The sequence below is a fragment of the Triticum urartu genome, chromosome 4, assembly GCF_003073215.2.
Source record: "Triticum urartu cultivar G1812 chromosome 4, Tu2.1, whole genome shotgun sequence".
Classification (NCBI taxonomy): Eukaryota; Viridiplantae; Streptophyta; class Magnoliopsida; order Poales; family Poaceae; genus Triticum; species Triticum urartu.
The window spans coordinates 403,942,673-403,953,326 of record NC_053025.1 but is presented as its reverse complement, the minus strand read 5'-3'; positions in this window follow the sequence as shown (position 1 = coordinate 403,953,326).

Below are 10,654 nucleotides of genomic sequence, written 5' to 3'. Positions count from 1 at the left end.
ACATGAGTGACAACATCAACCATAGCAGTTCTGCTCCCGCTGTACAGTATGTGATTCTGTCCTCCTGGTTTAGTCCGCAACATTACTTTGATCTTTGCAATTGTCTTCATGATCTATTTACTATTGATTCGAATTAAATCTCATAATAAATTGCTCATATATTCAACAATCCAATCCAAAAACCTGATTATAGGAAATTTACTCTGAGTGGTTTTGCTGCGCTTTTGAAGCCGCCTACTTTTAAGGGGGTGCAATATAAAAGGTGGCGCGCAAGAGCATTATATTGGTTTCGGATCATGTACTGCTATGACGCCACTAAGGGTAAGCCTAAGGGCGATCTTAATCCTACACAGCAGGAAGATTTTGAGAACATGGATACCCTCTTCAAAGCCGCCCTGTTGAGTGTTCTTGACCCATTGTGGATTCATATATGTTGTTTGACAGCGGCAAAGACATGTGGGCTACGCTCGAGGCCACATTTGGGGCCTCGGGCGCTGGCAACGAGTTGTACGTCATGGAGCAATTATGTGACTACAAGATGACTGATGTGCGCTCTGTTGTTCAGCAGACTCATGAGATACAGTCACTCGCCAAGGAACTTGAGTACTTTAAGTGGTAGTTGCCGGACAAATTTGTTGCTGGGACCATCATTGCCAAGCTTCCACCTTCATGGAACAATTTTGCTACTTCTCTGAAAAACAAGAGACATGAGTTTTCTGTTTTGGATCTCATTAGCACTCTTGATTTTGAAGAGAAGGCGAAAGCAAAATACACACGTGCCCGGGTCACTGAGGGAGCTTCTAGTGCCCACATGGTACACGAGAAGAACTTCCAGCCCAACCAGCCCCAAAACAACAAGAACAAATCTCAGGGGAAAGGCAAGTTTGATGCAAAGAACAAGTCATCACATTCTACCAACTTCAAGAAGAATTCTCATAATGGGAAGGTATACAAACCTCAATTTTTGTAGCACCGCACAAAATTTATATGGCTGCATCTACCTACTGTCAGCTAACCTCATGGTGCTCCAGGTATTCGTACATTCGTAACTAGGTACAATGACCACCAGAAGATGAAATAAGCTTATTCATACGTTGACTTGCTGATTGCAGTGCGGAACGATCATGTCATGTTTGTAGGAGCAAACAAGCAGTACAACTGATGGTGGAAATCAACTAAGGACTTATGAAATTATATATAATCTTCCTCAAGCGGGTCAGTATCCCCTTCGTCCAGATGATCGTGTTTTGTCATGCTGAGCTATTGATATGTGCTACTATTTTGCAACACAGTTTAAGTATAGCTATTGTTTTCCTATCTTTTCAGATTCAGGACAATGAAGATGATTTCAGGGGAACTACACAATATGGACTCATGTTGAGTCATCTCTATTATCGCATGTGTTTGCTACAAATGTGTCAGCATCAATTGCAAGATGAGGCAGCTAGCTAGCTGTGCAGTTGCCAGCATGCTCAAAGTGCTCGCAACATTGAGAAGAAACAAGCATGCCCGAGAAATTAATGCCTGCACAGGGAGGCCCTTTTCTCAGAGAAGCATCGACCGATTTTCTTTATTTCCACAACTTCTCACAACTTTGTATTGGTTATAGTATGGTGAATCATTGAGATGCATAAACATGCTGAACTTTTGTTCTTCTAAATGTTAGTATGCATGTCGTATCTTCTGAAGCTTAGTTTAATGTGAATGTTGACTAGCCTGTGAACCTTCACAATCTAGTAAGTATATTGTAGGCCTGTTATTTGACACCTCACTCTGCCGCGCTATGCGACCAGTGTGAGTGTCCGCATCCAGTACCGCATCCTCTAATTTGGTGGATGCCAAGTTGAAAAATGTTACAGATGAGAAGCCATAATTAAGCTGGAGGCGTCTCTTTTTTTCTTTCGAATGGGCAATAAGCTAGAGAGCTGGAGAGTGTCTCTAATGGGCTGCCTCTAGTGCTAAGGCCCTCTAGTACGAAACACGGGCAGCCTACTGGGCTGATACAAAAGCATATCCATCTTAAAGCCCATTTTTTTGTTTTTGTGAGGAGAAGCCCATATTTCTTGAAGAGGGGGTGATCCTAGAAAACCCTCCTTCCTCCTCGTTTCCACTTATACTTCAGCTCGCTGGACTCTCCCGCTTCCGTCGCCCCCCCCCCCCAATTCCCCCCGCTCCCCATCTTCCTCACTCGTCCAGAAAAAACCCCGTTCACCTTCTTCCTCACTCATACAGAAAACACCTGCTCCTCTTCTTCCACTCCTACAGAAAACCAAAGCCCTCCTTCTTCCCCACTCGCACTACCACTAGGCTCTCTGGCTACTCTACTCAAACCCGTGAGCTCAGCAAGATGCCCACAAGGAAAATGGAGTCGGTTGGCCCCAGCGCCAAGAAGATGAGGCTCTTGCCAGCGGTGACGCCGGTTGTAGATTCCGCACCAGGTAGCACGGGGAGAAGCGGTGAGCCCCCCCCCCATCCGAATCTGATGAACTGGTAGAATCTCTAGTGGACCGCATCAGCGATCTCCCGGACGTCATCCTTGAGGAGGTCATGTCGCTTCTCCCCACCAAGGATTGCTGCCGCACACAAGTCCTCTCAACTCGGTGGCACCCTCTATGGCGCACCGCGCCCCTCTATCTCGACCGTCATCAGATATCTGTCCTACCTGAATTTGATCTCCCCAGAGCCATTGTCTCCTCTCACCAGCAGGGTCCTGTTCAACGTCTCTGCATCTCGACACGCTACCTGCTGTCCATACCCGGCATGGTGGACGCTTGGCTCACATCCCCTGAATTCGGAAAACTCCAGCAGTTTGAGTTCTACCATTACCACGAAACTTTCATACCACGAACACACCAAGAATACATGCCCACGCCACTGTTGTCCATCTCGCGGTTTTCCTCCTCTCTCTCCACACCGCCACCTTCGCCCGGTTCCATCTACCAGACGATCTGGTACAAATGCTTCGACTCCCACTACTAAAAAAACTTTCGGTTGTGGTGGTCTATCTGTCGGAGGCCTCACTGCAGAGCATCCTCCACTCTAATTGCCCTGCCCTGGAGTGCTTGCTGATTGTTTTGGGAATAGAAATCCCTATCAGTTATCTCCAAATAAAGTCGCCTCACCTGAAAAGCATTGGATTTTGTTTTAAAGGACAATAGCTCATCATCGAAGATGCCCCTTCACTTCAAAGGCTGCTCCTTGATGATTGTTATAAACCTTCACAAATAACTGTCGTCTCTGCGCCCAAACTAGAGACCTTGGGTCTAATTAGTGCACTGTTTGATGATCACAACAAGTTGGTGTTTGGCTCCTCACTTTTTCAGGTACCGTATATTATCATCTACACGTTTGTATTCATAAGCTGCATTTTTCATTTGTGCGCATAAGTTTTATATCATCTTGGAGTACACTTTGGGTACTAATATTGTGTTATATGCTCAATGAAGAGTTCGTCCATGGATAGCCTATCAATGCTGCTGGATTCTGTCAAGATCTTATATATCGGAATGTTTAGTTATGATCTGAACATAATTATTGGCTTTCTGCAATGCTTTTGGTCTATGGAGAATTTATATATAAAGGTGATGATTTCATGCACATTGAAATACCATATATAATGTACTAGAATTAACCGTTCAGCTGTTGCTCTTTCGACATACTCTTTTTTCAGACCTTAATTGTTTTCAAATCTTCATGTCTACTTAGGTACTGCAACAAAATGGAGAAAAACGTATAACCAATTGGTGGCCTAATAAGCACCAGGATTTTCTCAGTTCTCATGACATTCATTTGAGGACAATAACGATGGAAGGATATGCATCCAACCAGGCAACAGAAGCTTTGTCACATTCTTCCTGTTGAATGCGAGGTAACTATTGTCCATGAGGTTTAAGTTTTACCGCAAGAGATTTCTCACGGACGGACACGTTGAACGGCAAAAAAAGAAGTTTCGGGTGAACAAATGGGCTTCTAAACGTGCTCGGCTTCTATTTACAACAAGTTGTAGTCCTCTTGAAATAATTTTTTTGCACAGGATGTTGATTTTATGGATCAGAACGATCCATTTGTTTGTGACTACGAAAAAGAGTGGTTGGCTTAGATGTTACTGCCATGTTCAATTTGGGTTTTGTCTAAAAATTTGATGAACAATTAATCCTTGGGCTTTTTGTACAGTTTGTAAGCTTGAGTTGCATGTTGTTGCCCTTGTACTCCCCTCCCCCTGCCACTACACTGCCGCATCTTCCACGACTACTGTTCGTTGCAGTCCGAGGCCTCGCCGTCGTTCTCCACCTTGGTTCACTCGCCGTGCTCGCCGCCGTCTAGCGTTGTCAACATGGTCAACAACCCAGAGGAATCAGGAGATGACTGTACATGGAGAGGCTGACAGTAGGGACCCACCAGGGTCATTGCATTACGCAAGCAGGTGCCTTGTTATTACAAGCCAAAAAAATACTTCCTCCTAATTGTTTGACAACTAGGTCCGACGCCATTGTCAATGTAGTCAATAAACGAGAAAATTACACAACGAGCGGATAACACCAGGGACCCAGCAGCTCACCCAGTTGTTTTTTAGTTTCATATACGGAGCTCAACTGCGCGTTGTGCGGGGGCTGTGGCCCGTCTAGCCCATGCTTGCGCTTTTATTTGCAGAAATACTAATGCCCACACATGTGGCATCTTGCACATCACCCACACGCCTCCATCACCAGTCATTTCACCACATATGAACAGATAACATCAGCGGGAATCTTTTTGGTTTTCGGCTTAAAAATATTTTATCTCCTAATTAAAAAATTGATTTAAAAATCCGTTTGCACCATTAAATCCGTCTCGACGAGATCTTCAAAACTAGACACCATGTTGATATGTTTCGACAAAAAATTTTTTGCCCAAAAGTTGCATGAAGTTTACACTGTAGTTGCCATAGTGCTTAAACTAAAGTTGCCATGTGGTAATTTTAGTTTGTAGAGCATGGCAATTTTAGTTTTTTGATGATGGGAAGTCGAGTACTTTGATCATAAAAAATATTTTTTGTATGAATCATGGCAATTTTAAGTGCATGTATCATGGCAATTTTAGTTTATGGCTCATGGCAAGTCTAGTTTCTTAATTCCTCGTTTTATAATATGTCAAAATTTACTTTTAAATGTAGAAGAAAATAGCTGAAACATATGATGGCAACTTTAGTATAAACATCATGGCAATTCATGTGCAATAGACATGGCAACTTTTAACCCAAAAAATTCGTCGAAATATATAGATATGAGATCTAGTTTCGAAGATCCCGTCGCGAGGGATTTAACGGTGAAAATGGATCTTTAATCGGATTTTTTATTTAAGAGATAAAACATTTTAAAAACTGAAAATCCAAAAAGATTCCCACATTCATGCATGCGGTGACATGGCGCAGTCTATGTGATATAGGGCATGTGGGCGGGTTTGACTTCCACCACACGTGTGGGCGTTAGCGTTGTTCTTTATTTAAGCACATGATGAGCCCAGTTGATACCTTTTTTCTTTCTGAAAATGGCTAGCACAGCTCTTTTTTTGGAGAATACCAAAATCGAGGCCTACTTGCTTTTCTCAGTCCTGCTGGGCTTCAAATCTTTCAAGAAGAGGAGGGATGTAAGTAGTAAGAAATGGGCTTCCCCAGAAAATGGGCTATAAGTTGTAAGAAATGGTAATTACATTAAAATATCATTTTTTTTTCTTGATTTCTCTACTCTCCACTCTTATAAAAACCAAACCCAACTGGTAATTACATTAAAATATCATCTTTTCTCCCACAAGATAAACTACTCATACAAATGCATCTTCATGTTCCGTGCAACGCACGGGCATCTTGCTAGTTAAGATTTTATATTTCATTCATTTCTTTTGCGGAGAATTGTTTTTTGAAATTTATTTTGATATAATTTTTTGAAAATTATTTTTAATGTGACTTGAAATTTCGTGATTAAAAGAGTTTGGACCCCACCGAAATATGAAAAAATTCATTGAATTTTTAGCAGTGCCCAGAATATATGGTCTGTAATGCTAATAAAAAGAATATGAGCTTCAAATATCCTTAAGAATCAGCAAATGGGCTCTAAATTATTGAAAATAATGGATAATGGGTTGTATGCTGTTTTCCATAGATTTGGAGGCTGACTTCTTGGCCTACTAGATTCATGATGACGCTGTCCTCAAATGTTTTTGACGCGTACGCAAGGCTTTGTCAAATTAGTCAACACAGAGCAGTGACTGCTGGATGTCCATCCAGCGGCCGCTGTACTTCTTCAATCTCTGAGCTTCCTGCTCCAGCCACCCAAACCAGCGCAGGTGGGACTGCCTGCTCCCTCCTCCCGTGGCTGGCTGTGCTACCGCCAGGCCATCCCTCTACCCACCCGCACATCCTGTTATTTTCCGGCGACGTCAGCCTCACCCCGCAGCCGACCAGTCAGCGCTCGTACTCCCCTTAGCGTGGGCATCCATTGTCGCTTCTTCCCCGTCTCTGTGTCGTTCCCTTCCTAGGCCTCGCCGTCATCCACCACTCTGGTGCTCTCGGCGCAACGTGGTCAATGAACGGCATCCATCAGAAGTGGACAGTACGTGGAGAGGCTGACAGCTGGGTCCACGGCCGCACACAAGGAAATGCCTCCTTATTACGCGCAAAATAATGATTCCTCCATCTGATAGTTGGGACCCACCGAAAGGGCCTCTGTATTTCGCGAAAAAACGTTCCCCCCGCTGACAGGTTGGACCCACCAGCTATATCTTCGCACGCAAGGAAGTGCCTCCTTATTACGCACAAAAAATGAGTACCCCCTGCTAGCTGGGACCCACCATAGTGGGAGGCTGACTTGTGGGCCTACTAAGATGACGGGGACGAAGGGCTTTGTCAACTTAGTCAATATGAACGATTCTAGCTCCAGTGACCGTACGATGTCCATCCAACGGCCGTAGTGCGTCTTCAACCTCTGGTCTTCTTGCTCCAGCCGCCCAAACCAGCGCCAGTCATGCCGCGTGCTCCTTCCTCCCGTGGCCGGCTATGATGTCGCGAAGGCCTCACCGCCCCCTACTACTCGCACCCTGTTATTTTGCGGTGACGGCAGCCTCACAGCGCAGTCGAACCAGTGAACCCTCGTACTCCTCTCTGCGTGGGCTTCCACTTCCGCGTCTTCCCCAGCTCCGTGTTGTCCCCTTCCTAGGCCTAGCCGTCATCGACCGCCCTGGTGCTCTCGGTGCGGCGTGGTCAATGTGGTCAAGGAACGACTTCCATTGGAAGAGTACTGTACGTGGAGAGGCTGACAGCTGGGTCCACGGCAGCAGCAAGGAAGTGCCTCCTTATTATGTGGAAAATAATGGTTCCTCCACCTGATAGTAGGGACCCACCGGACGTGCCACCATATTTCATGAAAAAATGTTTCCCCCTGACTTCTAGGCCCCACCAACTACATCTTCGCACGCAAGGAAGTGCCTGATAGTCGGGACCAACCTGGTTGAAGCGTACGCAATGTTGTCATTCTGGTCGCGAACGTGTACGTACATACTGGTCGACCGGTCTGTCTGCAGGCTGCAGCGATGAACCGTGGCCGTGTAAGGAAGGGCATGTGTCGTAGTAGAGGCGTGCATGTAGCATGTCACATAGTCCCGTTAATATCGTGTACATGTATGTACAGCGGCCAGGGTGCAAGAAAGTAAATACGGCCACTTGCGCATACGTACGGCCAGGGATCGTGTACATGGTTGGGTCGGAACAGAGAAACTGCATCGTCGTCGTGTTCATCGGGAGCCAACTGGCTTGGACAGAACAACCGATTGAAACGAGGCCTGGTGTACCACAGACCGGAGGAAACGGCCTTGTGTTAGACCGGCCACGGTCGAAACGGGATCCTGTTCATCAGGAGGGGTCTGGCGTACCGCAAAACGGTGGAAACGGGCTTCTCTTGGACCTCCTATGGTCGAAACGGGGTCCTTTTGATCGGGAGGGGTCCGGTGTACCGCAAAACAGAGGAAACGGACTTGTGTTGGAGCACTACGGTTGAAACGGGAGTCCTGTTCATCAGGAGGGTGTAACGTACTGCAAAACGGGACTCCACGGGATACTGTTCATCTCCACCGTCGACCTCCTCCAGCCTCCACGGGCTACCGTTCATCCATCGTCAACCTCCTCCAGCCTCCACCTGCGACTGTTCATCCATGGGCTCCTGTTCATCCAGCCTCCACCGGCTACTGTTCAACCAGCCCTCTCCACGGGGTCTTGTTCAACCACCCCTCCACGGGCTACTATTCAACCAACCCCCCACGAGGTCCTGTTCATCCAGCCCTCCACGGGATCATGTTCATCCACCCCCAACCGGCTCGTTGGGGTCCTGTTCATCCAGCGGCAACGGCCTCTACTACCACGGGGTCCTGTTCATCCAACCCCCCACCGGGAACTGTTCATCCAAACCCCCAACAACGCTCACTGTTCATCCAGAGGCAGCATCGAACGACTTCAGTTAGCAGCAGTAGCGAAGGAATCACTCGATCGGGTTTAGTTCAGAGCCATCAATCGATCGCTCAGGTTCAGTAACGCGTAGCCTGCAGTGCAATCGCTCGAGTTTAGTTAGGCGAACGCCTCGCTCGGGTTCAGTTAGAGCCCAACGCCTTGCACCCACGCGCGTACGTGTACAAGAGAAATGCGCATCGCTCGGCCCCCGACCACCCACCATAACCGGGAACTCCCCGATATTTTCCCCGCCCTTGCTTCTACCATGGTATTTTCCGACATGGACGGCCCAAAGAATGTCATGCAGCTGCGTCTCCGGCCCGCCCAGGACGAAAAGCCCATTTTTTGTCATAATTTTTTGTCATAGAAGTAGGAGCCCACCACATCTATGATGATACCGGGTTTTGTCACAATTATCATCATAGAAGTGTCATAAGCATGACAGAAAAAAATTCGTTCGGCCCAAAATGTCACGGATGTGTCTTTTTTTGCAGTGTACCCTCCAATACCAACCATAGATTCATCAAAATAAGCACACAACACAAAGAAAGCAGAATCCGTTAAAAACAGAACAGTCTATAACAATCTGAAAACTTTGAATAATTCTATAACTCCAAAAATTCAGAAAAAATAGGATGACGTAGGAAATTTGTATATCAATCTCGTGTACAAAAAATAGGATTTTATCGCCCTTCTTTGATTAACTAAAATTGTTTTACTAGGCTCAAAGGTTTCTGTTTTTCAACAAGATCAAATCAACTATCAACCAACATGATCCCAATGGCTTTGCTTGGCACAAACACTAATTAAAACACAAAACACAATCATAATAGTAGCATAATTGTGCAAACACTCAAGAACAGAAAAAACAAAAATAAATTTTATTCATTGGGTTGCCTCCCAACAAGCGCTATCATTTTATCCCCTAGCTAGGCATAATGCAAAGATCTGAGTATTGTCATCTTTAGTACTAGATCCAGAAGGTGCCCTCATGATTGATTCATATGGTGGCTTAATTCTTGTTCTAGGGAAGTGTGTCATTCCCTTTCTTAGTGGAAATTGAAATTTAATATTGCCTTCTTTCATATCAATCACGTCACCAATAGTACGTCAAAATGGTCTACCAAGTATGATGGGACAAGACGGATTGCAATCACTATCAAGAACAATAAAATTTGTGGGCACATAATTCCTATTTGCAAGTATAAGAACATCATTAATTATTCCCAAAGGCTTTTGAATAGTAGAATCCTCCAAGTGCAAATTTAAAGAACACTCTTCAATATTGGTAATACCAAGCACATCACATAAAGATTTCAGAATTGTAGAAACACTAGCACCCAAATCACATAAAGCAAAGCACATACAATTTTTAATCTTGACTTTAATGGTGGGTTCCCATTCATCATGTAATTTTCTAGGAATTGAGATCTCTAATTCCAACTTCTCTTCCAAAGCTTTCATCATGGCATCTATGATATGTTTAGTAAAAGCTTTATGTTTTCATAAGCATGGGGTGAATTAATCATGTATTGCAACAAATAAATACAATCAATCAAAGAACTGTTATCATAATTAAAGTCTTTGTAATCCAAAAGAGTGGGCACATCACTAGTTAAAGTTGTGACCTCTCCAAACCCACTTTTATCAATTTTTATCAAGATGTTCACCCTCCAAATTATCAGGACGCCTTGTAGCTAAAGTTGACTCTTCTACATTCCCTTTATCATCAATCTTAATTTAACTAAACAAGGAATCAATAGAAGAAACACCAATCATTTTGAGATCTTCAGCATTTTTATGAAAGCAATCACTAGAAAACACATTTTCTAAAAATTCTCTTTTAGCTCTAAGCATGGCAGTTCTTTTCTTACTTTCATCCATAAAATGATAGAAACATATAAAGATTTAATTGATTCCTCAACCTTAGGCACAAAAATTGTCAACTTGAGATTTTCTACATCATCAGAAATTCCATCAATGCTTCTAGACATGTCATCAAATCTTACTCAACTTTTCTTCTATCGTAGTATTAAAATTCTTTTGAGCATTGATAAATTCTTTAATATTATTCTCAAGATCAGAGGTGTTCCTATTATTATTATAGGAAGGATTACCATAGGAATTACCATAATTATTAGAGGAATTTCCAGGAAAAGGCCTAGGATTAAAATTACCTCT